General features: G+C 35.2%; 1 pseudogene; it reads right to left on the bottom strand.

Moving 5' to 3' along the window:
* Window positions 1-6057: 6057 nt before the first annotated feature.
* Window positions 6058-16081, bottom strand: part of LOC107876673 — a 31880-nt pseudogene continuing 21856 nt past the window's right edge.

Genomic DNA, 16081 nt, shown 5'->3' with positions numbered 1-16081 from the left:
TTGTTGCATTAATAGGGTCTACCTGTAAATAGAATGATAAATAAATGACAACTTCTAGTGAAACATCTAGTGTAAGAGCAGAATCGAGCATACAGAGCAATCAACCATACATAGGGGGCGAATCTTGAGGCAACCAAAAAATAGCTACAATCAAGCATATAACATCAAATCACAATCTAATATTGAACTAATCGAAAATTTAATAATAAGTGACCAGTAATAAGGAGTAACGATTAAGGTTCTATTTCAAAATGGAAGAGAAGGGCCAATATAGGGGATAGTTAGAGTTTTGATACTTGACTTGGTCAGGGAAAGTGTAGGAGAAAGATCTGTCATCCAAGGAATGAGCTTTCAAAGTCAAATTTCCTATATTATATTGAAAAGACAGAACCTTGCTCAGGAACAACAACTAATTCAATAGTGATGCTTCCAACATATGAGCAGGAGAATCAGCTATAAATAAACTGAGATAAAATAGATATTGCATCTAATCTAGGAGTAGAATCAACTATGATAGTGAAACATCTAGTATATCAGCAGAATCATCCATACAGAGCAATCAAACATACATAGGGGACAAATCTTGAGGCAACCGAAAAATAGCTACAATCAAGCATACAACATAAAATCATAAACGATCAGGCAGCTATGAGCAGAAGCAACAAAATGCATATTTCATGCACGAATCTTAAGGAAACAAAAAAACTAGCAATAAATCACAAATAACAGTAAACCATCTATGTATAATCTGCGATAAAAAAATAGTAATAGCATATTTCCCTATTATCAAAATACAATTTCAATTACTTACTTTTAATTTCAAGATGACTTAAATCTTGTCAGTCACCTACACTTTCGCCCAATGTGTGATGTCATGAAAGTTGACTTGCGATTCTATTTTTCTTTCATAAAACCAACTTTGTAACTTATTTTGGATATAGTTGATCAGTCCCAGTATTGGCAGTTGCCTGGCTTTTCTCAGTACCCCATTCATGGACTCCACGTTGTTAGTCGTAAGCATATTGTACCTTCTGTTGGTATAAAATGAACGAGCCCATCTTTATGGTTCTTTTTCTTTCAAGTACTCTGCAATAACTTTGTTGACTTTTTCTATCTCATCCATGGAAGTATAAAATTCAGTTCATTTGTATGTTATTACTGCGTTGTAGAAGAGTGATAGAACCACATCTGAGAAGTATCTTTTTCTTACATTCTTCTCCATGTGATAAGTGCATATCCCGTGCTGACACTCTGGAAAGAAATTTGCAATTGCATTTGCAATGGCTGGGTGATAATCTGATAGAATAGATAATTATTCACGTACCCCAATTGTATGTCTTAACTGATTGAAGAACTAGTTATAAGACTCATTATTTTATGAGTCTGCAATTCCAAAAGGCAAAGGAAATATGTTTTTGTTTCCGTCCTTTGACACTGCTATCATGAGGACACCACAATATTTTTCCTTCAAAAATGTTGAATCTACCATTATTACCAGTCTACAGTTGGTCCATCCAATGATTGAAGCGCCATAAGCAAAGAATGCATATTGAAACCTGTGTTGAGCAAAAGAATATTAGTAACAATTTGCATTTGATGTTTATAATCAGAGTACAACAATTTTCTAAACTAAGTTTTTTCCATGAGGCAAAAGTTTCATCTATGTTAATAATCTAATCAGTGCAATTAAAGAATAAACTTTTGCCTCTTTGGCAAAAGTTTTCAACTTCAATAGGATAGCATTTGTACAACAATTTTCTAAACTAAGTCTTGCCCATGAGGCAAGAGTTTCATCTATGTTAATAATCTAATCAATGCAAATAAATCATAAACTTTTTTCTCTTGGAAAAAAGTTTTCAATTTCAACAATTTTTTAAACCATGAGGCAAGAGTTCCATCTATGTTAATAATCTAATCAGTGCAAATAATAAACTATTGCCTCTTGGGCAAAAGTTTTTAATTTCAACAATTTTCTAAATCAAGTCTTGCCCATGAGGCAAGAGTTCCATCTATGTTAATAATCTACTCAGTGCAAATAAAGGATAAATTGTTGTCTCTTCTATGTTAATAATCTACTCAGTGCAAATAAAGGATAAATTGTTGCCTCTTAGGCAAAAGTTTTCAATTTCAACAATTTTCTAAACCAAGTCTTGCCCATGAGGCAAGAGTTCCATCTATGTTAATAATCTAATTAGTGCAAATAAATGATAAATTGTTGTCTCTTGGGCAAAAGTTTTCAATTTCAACAATTTTTTAAACCAAGTCTTGCCTATAAGGCAAGAGTTCCATCTATATTAATAATCTAATCAGTGCAAATAAAGGATAAACTGTTGCCTCTTGGGCAAAAGTTTTCAATTTCAATAATTTTCTAAACCAAGTCTTGCCCATAAGGCAAGATTTTCATCTATGTTAATAATCTAATCAGTGCAAATAAAGGATAAACTGTTGCCTCTTGGGCAAAAGTTATCAATTTTAACAGTATAGCATTTGTACCTATTCTCATCATCCCTCTTTATGTTTGTGTACGTGCCTGGGTTGTTTTCTTTCATCATGTAAAGATACGATGGCAACCTGTTATAGTTCTCTTCCTCGGTTCCTCTTATCATTGTATAGGCATGCTGTATCACTCACCATCCTTTGCTGTAGGATATGATGATTTCGTATTTCCTTCTTATTTCATCTACCACAAAGTTGGGTGTGATTACAGAGTCATGCACGAGCTCTAGTATGTAGTCATATATGACCTTTGATGTTGTATTTCTGTGGTTGGACATTATGAAATCAACCGAGCAACTGTGAGACTTTTCATATGTAGTAACCTGAAAGAGCAAGGAATCGGGAATCTTTGAGGTATGAAACCGCCACACACAATTATCGTGCAAACATCGCAGTGAATATCTTGTTGCGCTTGATTTGATAACCTTAAATTGAATGTTGTGTATAATTGCAGTGTTTGACATACACGTCATCATATTTTGTTTATCAATGAAGATCGACTTGGCATTTACCTTATTCAAAGAGGCATTGTGTCTCAAGAGAGTAGTTTCGACATCAAGTATCCTCTTCTTTTTTTGGCGTACCCTCGTAATCTTAGATGGATCAACTATTTTAGCCTCCAATATTTGTTCAATAACCTATAACTCGTTATTTCTATCAATACTTTTAATACTCATTTCGTTTTCATCCATTCCAAGAACAACCCTTGTGAAAAATGAAACAACAAAAGATTAGTAACAATTTAATTTAGAATATATATCTTCAACAAGTAAAATCATTAAAGAGTAAGGCATAGTGTACTCTTATCCATGGGGCATCTCTGTCAAAGTTTTGCCTCTAGGACAAAAGTTATAGGTCATCTGCCAAATCATTACAGACTATGACAGTGTCACCTCTTGCCCATGGGGCATAACTGTCTTAGTCTTGCCTCTAAGGCAAGAGTTATAGGTCATCTGTCAAATCATTATAGACTAAGGAAGTGTCAGCTTTTGCCCCATGGTGCATAACTTGAAATGTATGGCAAAATCTAAAGATGCTAAAATCACACTTGAAACTACTGAATAACACACACTATAGGGGTGATTCTGAGAGGGTTGTTTACTTCAGAGATACGTTGCAAGTGATACAACATAGTTTATCAACTCAATACTCTAATAGTATGGCCTTGAAAGAGAATAATGTACTGGCTATTATTGAAAAGTGGAGCAATATTGAAGAGAGCATGTTATGGTAAAAATTTAGGGCTTTGTGTAGAAGCAAGGTGATTCAAACCCCGTGTATTTTAGTACATTTAGACTCAAACATAAGGCATCTAAAAGCTATGATAAATGCTTAATTGTGTTAATATCTTATAAAAAAGATTCAGATGTTAAAGAGCGAACTTCGAATACTTCACTATATATTCTTAAGCAAACACAACAGGTCAAATTGGTTTCACAGCATCACTCTGCATGTATACAGATTTTCTAATCATTTTAATTCAACGTTCCAGGTCAAATACACATAATAGTGGCATCGTAAGAGGTCATTATGGACACGTCAATCAGATGGAACATAGCTTCAACACCAATACATCAGATTGTGAGGTGAAATGTATTGATCGTGTTTATGAGGAACAGAGCCACCATGTTCAACATTCTAGACAGTCAAATCTCCATTTGTATGGAAATGATTTGTATGATGATACTAACAAGAGCCATGCAATACATGATGAAGAAGATAACACGCCAGCTCCTAAGCAAGTTGAATTACTAAGCTTGTTCAAATAGTCAATCAAGTTGGATATAGTACTACTGATGTCGGGTTGTATTGGGCTCTAATAAATGGAGGATCGCTTCCTTGGTATTCTTATCTTTTTGGTAATTTCATAAACAAAATTGCTCTGGAAAAAGACAAAGACCAAATGATAAAGGATGTGGGAACGGTAATATATACTTAGACTTTTATTGTGTGCTTCCAAAGCTCTCAGTTAATAATCCCTTACCCTTCCATACCACGAGCATTAAAAAGAGATGAATTCATGAATACTACTATCCTAAAGTAGATGTAACCAATACTACTATAGTTAACAAAAGATGAAGGATTAAATATGATGCGTGTTCAACAATGAAGGATTTTTTTAACACGAAAAAGTTGTATAATGCAGTAAACTGTACAATAGTAACCTTGTTACCTAAAGTTCCAAATTCTACTACCATTAGAGAGTTTAAACCCATTGCTTGTTGCTCTATGTTACACAAGCTAATAGCTGAGATGCTCTCTCTTATAATCAACAGTTTTGTGCTTCTTTACTCTCTAAAACATAGGATGGATTCATCCCAGATGGAAAACACAACCTTTGCCTCCAAGACTAAACTCTCGTAACTACTCAAACACAATTATAATTGCAATAACAAACTCCCCACAACTTGTTCGACGCAATTCATCATCATCTTCTAATGCTAATTATACTACTAGTTTGAAATACTTGAAACTAATTTCTTGTACCACCTTCACCTTATATGTTTGGCCTTCCCAAAATATGTTGCGATCAATGTTAACTCCCATATTAACAGCCTTTCTCTCTAAGACCGACCTCCCACAACTACTCAAACACAATTATAACCGCAATAACAAACTCCCCACAAACTGTTCGATGGAATTTCTCAATGGTAAATATGTTACTACAACAACAACATATCCCAAGTTTAGGTTACGTTTATCTCCCCAAAAATTAAATCAATATGCTAATTATATAACGAGCTAAAATTACCACAATGCATCAATAAGCTAAAATTACCACAATGAATTTTGATGATAAATTTCATACCTGAAGGACCCTTATGGCTAAAGTCAATTCTGCGAATATTTGAAAGTCAATTCTAGAATTTGGAAGAAAAAGTTGATTCTAAAATTTGGAAGAAAGAAAGGAAGAAAAACTCAATTCTTGAATTTCGAAGAAAGAAAGAAAGAAAGAAAAAGTCAATTCTGAAGACGAAATAGATTTAACAGCGAATAATTTGGAGAAGGGTATTTTCGTTAAAAAAATATGACTTAACAAGTTAAGGCTATTTTAACAAAGCCTTTTTAATTGGGGCTAAAGTTTGAAAGTCACCCTAATTTGGGTCTATATTTGAGAATTATCCGACACTTATGATCAGATTCTTTTACAAATGGAATAACAATATTTAACCAACAACCACAGATCTGAAAACATAAATTCACATATAATCGAGAGTATTCAAAGAGCAACCACTTCCAATTTCAATAGATTAAGTTACAAAGATAAATGGCATTAGAAACATAATATCATTGCATGCTCAGCATTCCACATTATCCAAGGTTAAGTAGGGTACATTGGAAATAAAGATATTTTACCATAACCAAAACTATGCAAATAAGTGATTAGAAGCCTTCATAGAAAAAGAAACCAAAAAATATACCTATCTATCACTAGCTCTATTGCTATCGCAGGCTTTATGCAATGATCAGATAAGATAGATATTCCTTTCACATAGGTCATCAAAATAATCTCGAAGACCTACCAAAGTACGAAATCCAGGACTTTCAAAAAATGGATTCCTATTCAAAGAGTGCATAACTGTATAGATAAGCTCTCACTAATCCCTCAACAAGCTTGAACTTTTCCCTGAAAGGTTTCACCAAAACACGTGCTCCACAAACTAAGTGAAGATTCCCCTTTGCCAAGATCTGCTTAACTGTTGTTGGGTGTGCAAAAGTTAAAAATCCAAACATTCTATCATGTTGACAAGGAATCCTAACATCTTGAACTGGTTTAAGTTGACTGCATAAAAATGCGAAGGCTCTAATAAGTTGTGAAGATGGAAAAACATGACTAATAAAAGGTGTTTTCACTTGGAGTCACTTACTTAAAATAATTGGAGATTTTCTTGCTTGTTGATGTTACTCTCGACTAGATAAGTCAGATAAATCTGGTGAGATTCAACTACTATTGCTCCGTGTTCATTTTCTTTTCCAATGTATTCCATGTATTTTGGAATATCCTCAGCTAAAATAACTGCATGCTATCCATGGGGCCTGTCTCAAATACAAACATTTATATCAAATATTTATAGTCTGTATGTTTTATATTACTTATGGGTGCCGTATTTATGTTATGTAATCTGCTTCTGTGCTTTACTATGTGTTTGTGTGGTATCTCGTGCCTCGAGCCAGAGGTCTATCAGAAACAACCTTTCTACTTCTTCAGAGGTAGAGGTATGGACTGCGTACATCTTACCCCCCCCCCCCAGACTCTACTAGGTGGGAATACACTGGGTTTGTTGTTGTTGTTGTTGTATTTATAGTCTGTATAAAAAAATAAAATTCAGCAAAGGAGAGAACTATACAAGTTGCACCTGTTGATGACACGAATGTCGTTTCTTAATTGGGCAAGAATCTTATTCAGGCTATATCCATCTTTCCCATGTCTTTGGCTTTCTGTGAGATAACCCTCCGCCTGAAGTGTTTTACAAACACGCCTATAGTATAACATAGGCAACAAAGTAATAGACACAGGGAGACCCCTTTTGGATTTAAGAAGTTGAGTGAGCTCAATCTCTAGTTTCTCTAGAGATACAGGGGAGAATATATGTTCATCAGATCCTACTTCATTTGAATTTGTATTGAAAAATTGGAAGAAGATTTCCGGAGTTGGATGGCCATGAATGTATCTACAGTTATTTCCATGCTTAAAAAAGCCTTTGTTAAAGTAATGATAGATCTTAAAAGGAACCTCAGGTAAGCTTGGAGACCTTCAACTCAATCTTGGACCTAATGCAGGTCCAGGTAAATAGTGGTCACTAGAGAACTCTGAACTAACATGGTTTGAGTGACCATCCAAAGATAAGAACTGAAGTTGGTTGGGGAATTGGCGTTCATTGATCATAGGATCGGAGCAACCCACTGGAAAAAGATCCAAGGTATGAAATGGATGATTTTCAGCAGGTCCTTGAGTCTCACAGTAGGTATTTCCAACTCAAAGAGTCGAAAAGGGGTGTGGGCAAGAAGCTGGTGAGAATGGAGCAAATTTCAAGGGAACGTCTATAGATAATGCTCTATTGACCAAGATAGGTGAAAGAGTACCAGAAATGGCTGGTTTGGATGATAACCCAAGATCATTCTTAGCTTTGTTAATTAACCAATGGATAAATTTATCGGTCATGTAGTACCAAAATGTCCTTTAATCTTATGGTTCTTAACGTGCCATATGGTAAGTTAAAATTGAAGTATTGCCCAAAAAAAGAAAAGGGTCATTCTTTTTTAAATAGACTAAAAAGAAAGTAGGTAATTCTTTTTTTAAACAGAGAGGGTACAACAACAACATATGCACTGAAATCTATAAGTAAGGTCTAGGAAGGTAAAGTTTACGCAGACCTTACCAGTAGCTTAGGGAGGTTGAGAGGCTGTTGTTGGACAGTAAAATTCTCAAAACCAAAAATAATAATTGAGACAAGAAAAATATTGCAATAATCAATTTATTGATTTCAACATGTGAGTGCTAAAATCTCTAAGAATCTTCTGATTCACCTTTTCAGATATAAATTCAAGGGTTTTTAGCTTTATCTTGAATTTGAACTTGATTTGTGGATTTGATGGATTTGATCTTGGCTTATGCTTGAATTTAAGAGATTTTGAACTTGTTCTTGAATTTTTTTATCTTGATCTTGAATCTTGATGAACTGGATTTAAGTGCTTGAGCTTTGTAGAGAAGTTGCAGTGTTTGATCCATGAGTTTTCTCTTGCTTCTTGTTAGAATTCTTGATCCTTTTTCTAAATTATGAGATCCCTATTTGTAGTCCTGAAAAAGTAAGAGTCACGATGAAGTTGGACTTCCTTTGATCAAATAAATTTAAGTGACGTGGCACCTTTTATGGGCTTTTGATTTCACTAGGCCTGCTGCATCATTTTGATATATGGCATGGCCCCATTGGCCTCTTCACTTGACTTGGCATGCCATGTCATTTGACATGTGACACTCCTTTGGGCCTCTAGAATATGATAATATCTTGGACTTTTATCACGACCTGAGGCTACTCCCTAGTTACGACAATGGTGCTTACGATCCCGAAAGACCACAAGCTAACCCATGAGCTGGTACCTGCTATGAGCACTAAATAATAATATTAAAATACACATGTGCAGAATAGCTGAATACGCCATAAGGTTTTAAATACTAAAACTTTTCTAAATCATAAGTCTGAAAACAACTGTCAAAAAATAACTGTCTAAAAATTGATAAAGGTAATGACAAATTGACTGACTGATTGAAGCGTCTAAAAGCCTCTAAAATTGACTGAATAAGAGTTGATGGGATAGGCCCTAACAAACTACAACTGGCTACTTTTAAAACCCCAAGAATCCAAACCAATATTAGAACCATGATTCAATCTTATGAGAAATAAATTATAGTGCTTTGGTAGTTTTATGAGCTATTTGATGTATATTAAGGCCTCAAATAACTCCTAGCTATCAAACGAATCAAAATATCCCTTACCGATTGAGTTCTTGAGAAGGATATTGCTATGGTTAACTTTAAACTAGCATATCTTTTGTTTTACTAAGAATTTTTGAGCTCTTGACATACCAACAATTATATAATTGAATTATCTTTCTAACAAAACAAATTTTATCTTAATCTGATATCGGGGTAAAAAGTTATACCCATTTTACCAGAGAGTTGTCTGACTGCCGAGGTGCGACGACCAGGTTAACGGACTGTCAAGCCAGTGATGGACCATCAAGCTAGGCCTTCAACCTCAGGGAGTGATATTGTTTTATGGCCATAAAATAATGGTTTGAGTGATGTTCAATCATCAGAGTGACGGTCCGTCGCCCAAACCGTCAACCGGACCCGTTCAACGACGTAATGACGATTTTAATGAGATTTTTGGGTCTCTTTTCACCCTTTTAACACTTGATTTCATTGACTTAAACTACATAACTCCTTATTCATCCTAAACATCAAAATTAGGATTTATATCAAGATCATTCCCCATGAACAAGATTCAAGCCCTTTCTCAAGAATCCAAGCGTCACCATTCAAGAACCTTCAAGAAAAGTTATTCTCTTTCAAGATTTAAGCTTTTGAGATATGTTAGATGTTCATCCATGGACCCTTTTCACCAATGGAGTCCAAGAATCTAATTTTAAATTCAAATTTATGAATTTTTTAAAAGTTATTGTGATTTTAACCATGAATCCCCATGAATTTTGATTCTATACCATGTTTACATGTAATTGTTGTTGTTATTAAATCCTATATATTTTAATGGTGTTGTTCACTGAGTTAAAACTTAATTGGTGATTTAGTATCAAAATTATGCTACTAATACATGTTTAAAACTATTTCCATGCTTAAGCCATGCATTGTAAGTGTTTGATGAAATGCCTCAAAGAATGAGTTTTGAATATTGACTACATGTCATGTCCTCAAAGTTTTAGTATGATCTTGTTGTTATTGCTATCGAGTCCTGGGGATTTGAATACCCAAAATTTAGTTGTTTACATACTTTCAGTATCCTCAAAATGATTTTAGTTAAACCATGAGAATAGTTGATGTCTCATTTATTATATCATAATGAGCACTATTAGAACTCATAATTAGTTAAACTTAGATCAATTCAGTATTCTGAGTCAGTTAAGTTGGGAGTAGGATTTAGCACCGAGCGAACGTAGGGATACATCTTTCCCATCAGTGAGGCAGAGTTGTTAGTAGTAGTTCCTGCATTCCAGAACCATATAGCTAGCGTGAGTTCTGAGGAGTAACCTATCAGTTTAGGCTTGACTACCTCCCAGGGGTCACCCATCAGTTTAGGCTTGAATCCACCCAGGGATTACCCATCAGCTTAGGCTTGATACTCTGGTTCTTCAGTATCTTGGTGGATCCACATAGCCATTGTTAGTACCCATGGCATGGTACTGACACTCTTCCAACTAGGGTCACTAGTTGGACCCTAATTAGCTCATATTGGGGCATGTTGATTAGATGATAGCTCCCACAGTCTGAGACCAGTATTTAGTACAGATTCCAGTTTCAGGTTTGCTTGACCATAGCATACAGTTGCCAGTTATTCAGTTATCAGTATGTCATTATTTCAGTTTATAGATTATTTCAGTATCATATTATATGCTTGGTTATGCATTCTCAGATTTTTATAGTTTTCATGCATTTATATTCAGTTACCTCATGCTATTCATTCATTTAGTTATTACTCATGCATATGAACCCCTACATATTAGCCCAATCTCATCTAGAATACCAGTAAATTCAAAGTACTGATCGCATACTCCTTTATTGTGCTATGATATTTAATATCATAGGTTCGTATGCTCAAGTTCACGACCTTACTTAGGCATTCTATTGCATCAACATCAGCAACAGTGGTGAGTCCTCATCTATCAAGGAAATGGTTTTTATGCCTGTTCATTTTAGCATTTTATTTTGGTTAGACAGTTAGAGTTAGTTGTTGGTCGTCCCATCAACTCTCTTTCAGATAGTTTTAGAGGCTTTCAGACATTTTAGACAGTCAGTCAGTTGTTGGTCTTTTCAGTCAAATTTTCAATAATTTTGAATATGTTTCAAACTTTTGGGTTTTTGGTTGTATTACTTTCATATTTAAAACCTTAAGGCATACTCAGTTATTCAGCATATGTGTATTTTTCTATTATTATTCAATACTCATAGCCGGTACTAGTTCATGGGTTAGCTTGTGGTCTTTCGGGCCCGTAAGCACCGTATGACATCTATAGTGTATTTCTGGGGCGTTACACTACTAAACTAAAAACACTAAAATAAACATAATCGTTCCTCAAAATATGAGGACTCGCCATTTTTGTTGTTGCTGATGTATTGGAATGTTTAAGTACAGTCGAGAACCTGAGCGTTCGAACATATGATATGAGACATCATAGAATAAGAAATAAGTACGCGGTCAGTACTTTGAATGTACTTGTATGCTAGATGAGGTTAGGCTGATATGCATGGTTTATGTGCATGAATAATAACTAACTGAATGAATAACATGAGGTAACTGAATAACTAATATGAATGCATGAATACTATAAAATCTGAGAGTGCATGACCAAGCATATAACATAATTATGAAATAGTATATAAACTAAAATACTGAAACCTGTTAACTAAATATCTGATAACTGTATGCTATGGTCAATTAAAACCTGAACTGAATCATACTGAATACTAGACTGAGACTGTGGGAGGTATCATCTAACCGATATGCCCCAATCTGAGCTAATCAAGGTATAACTTGTAACCCCAGTTAGAAGTGTGTCAGTATCATGCCACGGGTACTGAAAATGGCTGTGTGGATCCACTAAATTGGTGTCCTAAAGAGTCACCCTAATCTGGAAGGAGTACTCATGAGATTCGAGTCAACCCTAAACTAGCAGGAAGACATCTCAACCTATGCTGGCTACGTAGTTCTGTAACTTAGGAATTGCTAATAACGGTCACACCCTAACCTGGCAAGAATGCCCCCATCCTTGGGTTCGTTTGGTGATGAATCCTACTCCCAACTGAACTGACACTGATCACTAGACTGAACTAAGCTTAACTGAACCCACAACGAACCGTATTAACTGACTGAATGATATTGCTCATAGTATGACTGAAATCATTCTGTAGATACTGAAAACTAGGTAAACAACTAAATTTTAGGTATTTATAACCTCCAGGACTCGATAACAATAACAATAAGACATACTAAAGCTTTGAAAAAACATAATAAGTAGTCATTGTTCAAACTCAATCATTTAGGCATTTCATCAAACACTTAGAATTCATGGGCTTAAGCTTGGGAATAGTTTAAACATGTAATAATAGCATAATTGCAATACTAGAATCATTGATTAAGATTTTACAACCAAATAAGAACCATTCAAACGTGTCAAGGCTAATTCCAATGAAACCACATGATAAACATAATTTGAAATCCAAGTTCATAATAGCTTCATGAATATAACTATTAACTCACAATAACAAGTAAAAATCATAACTTTAATCTTGAAAATAGGTTCGTGGACTCCATGGGTGATAAGGACCCATGAATGAACATCTAACAAACCTTAAAAGCTTAAATCCTTGAAAATAAACACAATTTCTTAAGCTTCCTTAGAGATTCTTGAATTTGGGAACTTGTTTTCTTGATTTTTCTTGAAAGGAAAGGAGTTTAATTTAATGAATTAAGGAAGAGCTTAGGGTTTATATGAGAGTAAAATTGGGGATTTTGGTCATAATATGCCTTAACTGAAGCCAAATCCCGTGTTAATACGGATTGGGGCAATAGGAAAAGACAAGACTACCCTTCTATAATTTAAATTCATAACTGGGAACCCGATTAGGCCATCACCATGACGTGCTAGTGATTCCATCGCTATTCCACTATCAAGAGGTGCAATCGCGTTGAGCTGCTTGAATTGCAATCCAAACATGGCCCAAACCTTATCTGAAAAATCCAAAATGTTCCCAAGACATGAACCTTTCACCCCTAAACATGAATTAACTCAAAAACTTATATCTCGGGGTTGAGAAGGTCACTTTAAAAGTCGTTGAAGTTAAGAGGCCAAAAATAAAACTAAGTCCCCAACACTTAGCTAAGTTTTTAGGTTCTAAGCCTCTTATGCATGTGCTATGGGCTGAACTGAGCTAAGACTATTACGAGGTATTACAATATCTCCCCCTTGGGATCATTCATCCGTGAATGAGGCTATTTAAGATAAGAATACTGAGGAAACTAAGATCACATACTGAACAAGCATAACTGAAAATAGGGTTACATGACTTGAGTCTCAAACATGATACATGACTGAACTGATTTGTGAATGCATGCAATGACAAGAAGATGATTATATTGCTGAAACTGATAATGGAAAAGAGATAAGCTAATGAAAACTATTACCTTAAACTGAGTCTGAGTTTGCTGAGGAAAGATGAGGGTACTTGGCACGGATGTTTGTTTCTGCTTTCCAAGTAGCTTTCTCAATGGACTGATTCCGACAAAGAACTTTGACCAAGGGAACTTCTTTGTTCCTTACTCTACAAATCTAATGATCAAGGATTTTACTGGGATTTCCTCATAAGAAAGGTTGTCCTAAACATCTGTACTTTTTAAAGGGACTACTATAGCTGGGTCGCCAATACACTTCTTTAGCAGCGAGACATGGAACACTGGATGCACTGATGCCAAATCTATAGGAAACTCAAGATCATAGGTTACCTTTACAAGATGACTCAAGATCCTGTAAGGGCCTACATATCGGGGACTAAGCTTCCCCTTTTTACCAAATTTCTTTACTCCCTTCATGGGAGAGATCTTTAAATATACCAAATCTCCAACCTTAAACTCAAGATCTCTTCTCCTTATATTTGCATACAATTTCTATCGGCATTGGGCAGTCTCACCTACCTTAAACCAACCAATAAGAGATATACATCTCCTCTCATAGAGAGCTTTAAATGGAGCCATCTAAATACTTAAGTGATAACTGTTATTTTAGGCAGACTCAATCAATAGAAAGTGATCATCCCAACTACCCTTAAAGTCGATAACGCATGCTCTCATTATATCTTCTAGGGTCTGAATGGTTTTTTCTGCCTGACCATCTATTTGAGGGTGAAAGGTTGTACTGAGATAAACTTGGGTACCAAGACCCTTCTAAAAAGCTTTCCAAAAGTGAGAGGTAAATTGAGTACCTCTATCTGAAATGATAGACAGTGGGACTCTATATAACCTAACCAACTCTCTAATATAGAGCTTGGCATAATCTTTGGTTGTATAGGAAGTATGAACTGACAAAAAATAGGCTGATTTGGTCATATGGTCAACAATAACCCATATCGAGTCATGCTGACGATGCGAACAAGACAACCCTATCACAAAATCCATGTTCACTTCTTCCTACTTCCAAGTGGGAATACTAAACTCTTGCAAAGTGCCACTAGGCTTTTGGTGTTCAACCTTAACTTGCTGACAATTTGAGCACTTAGCTAACTCTTCATTCCACTCCACTAATAGATTTTCCTCAAATCACGGTACATCTTAGCGGCCCCTAGGTGAATAGAGTATCGCATACCATGTTCTTTTGCAAGGAATCACTGTCTCAACCCATCAACACATGGCATACATAGCCTACCCTGACACCGAAACATACCATCTCCCCCTTGGAAGAAAACCTCTATCTTCTGATCTCTAACTGATTCCTTCAACTTAACCAGACGGGAATCCCTATATTTCTTCTCCTTCACTTTATTAACTAAAGAAGATTCTGAACTATTCTGAACCTGTAACGCCTCAAAAATCTCATCTCGAGATGTCAGACTGTGCTTAAGGCTATAAGTAGCCCTAAGCTAACCCTTTGAGCCTGCTAATACTTCCAACACATACTTCAAGATAAATAAACCAAGAAATAATCGCATATTATACCAAATCTAGATTGAACTAACTGAAAAATATAATTTGAATGTCAAATATTGAGAATAGTCTAGAAAATTTCAACAACTAGTCTAGTCCGACAAGCCTCTACTTACTAATGAACTAGAGAGTCATTGGGACAAACCCCCAACTGAGTCGATTGATTGAAAGAAATATAACTGATATCAAAACTATAATTCTGGGAAATTTATCCTCGAACTATGAGGACTCACCAACTGTGGAATATAGACAAGGTACTAAGAGATCATGATCGCGGCTAAGACTGAGCACCTGAACCTACATTATGAGATAATGTAGCACACAAACGTATATATGGATCATTACTTTGAGGATGTACTGAGCATATGGGGGTGTATGCAATAATTAAACATTATCATCAATCTTTATAGAAAACATGTATGCTGATATAAATGACTCACGTAGCTTGAATAAAACTGAAATATATCATAATAAAATAGGAATCATAATCCAGTAAGTCATCATACTTAGTTCAAAAATTTGTATTCTCTTCTCATCTTAAAACTTGTAAGCACAAAGGAATCATAACAATAATAGCCTTTTAAAACTTATAATTTAATCTTAAGGAGAATAATGGACTTCTTTACAACTTTAAAGACTCAAAGACTAAGGATTTTAGGACTTTGGGAAAACTTTGACACTTTAAGACCTTGGAATACTATGGGAAACTCAGGACTCAATGACTTGGGACACTTGGAATTTTCTTCTAACTGACATAAACCATATGAGCTACATGGAGTCCAATGTCTTGCGCACGTTGGGGAGAGCTATTCTACCCTTTTCATCGAAATAAAACTTAACTTTAGTGATCACTATCTTAACCCACTTGAGGTAAATCAAATCCTACGGTGGCTCGTAGTTCTGGGGCATGAGACCTTGGAATAAAGCCCAACTCGGTGCTAAATACTACTCCCATACTTAAGCTCAGAGCTTTTAGGAAATTCACCTTAAAATAACTCAAGGGTCTATAATGGAGACCAAATATACTTCTCTTTGCTTTAAATCATAAAAAAGTGTGGATTCCTATCTTAGCTTAGGATCAAAAGATCAATCTTTGCTTTTGAAAGCACTTATCAATACTTGTCAACAAAACTTGAGATCATAATCTACTTAGA

Source organism: Capsicum annuum, chromosome 7, assembly GCF_002878395.1.
Source record: "Capsicum annuum cultivar UCD-10X-F1 chromosome 7, UCD10Xv1.1, whole genome shotgun sequence".
In the NCBI taxonomy this organism is placed as follows: domain Eukaryota; kingdom Viridiplantae; phylum Streptophyta; class Magnoliopsida; order Solanales; family Solanaceae; genus Capsicum; species Capsicum annuum.
Note: the sequence above shows the minus strand (reverse complement) of the source record. Positions and strands in the feature narration are given on the sequence as shown.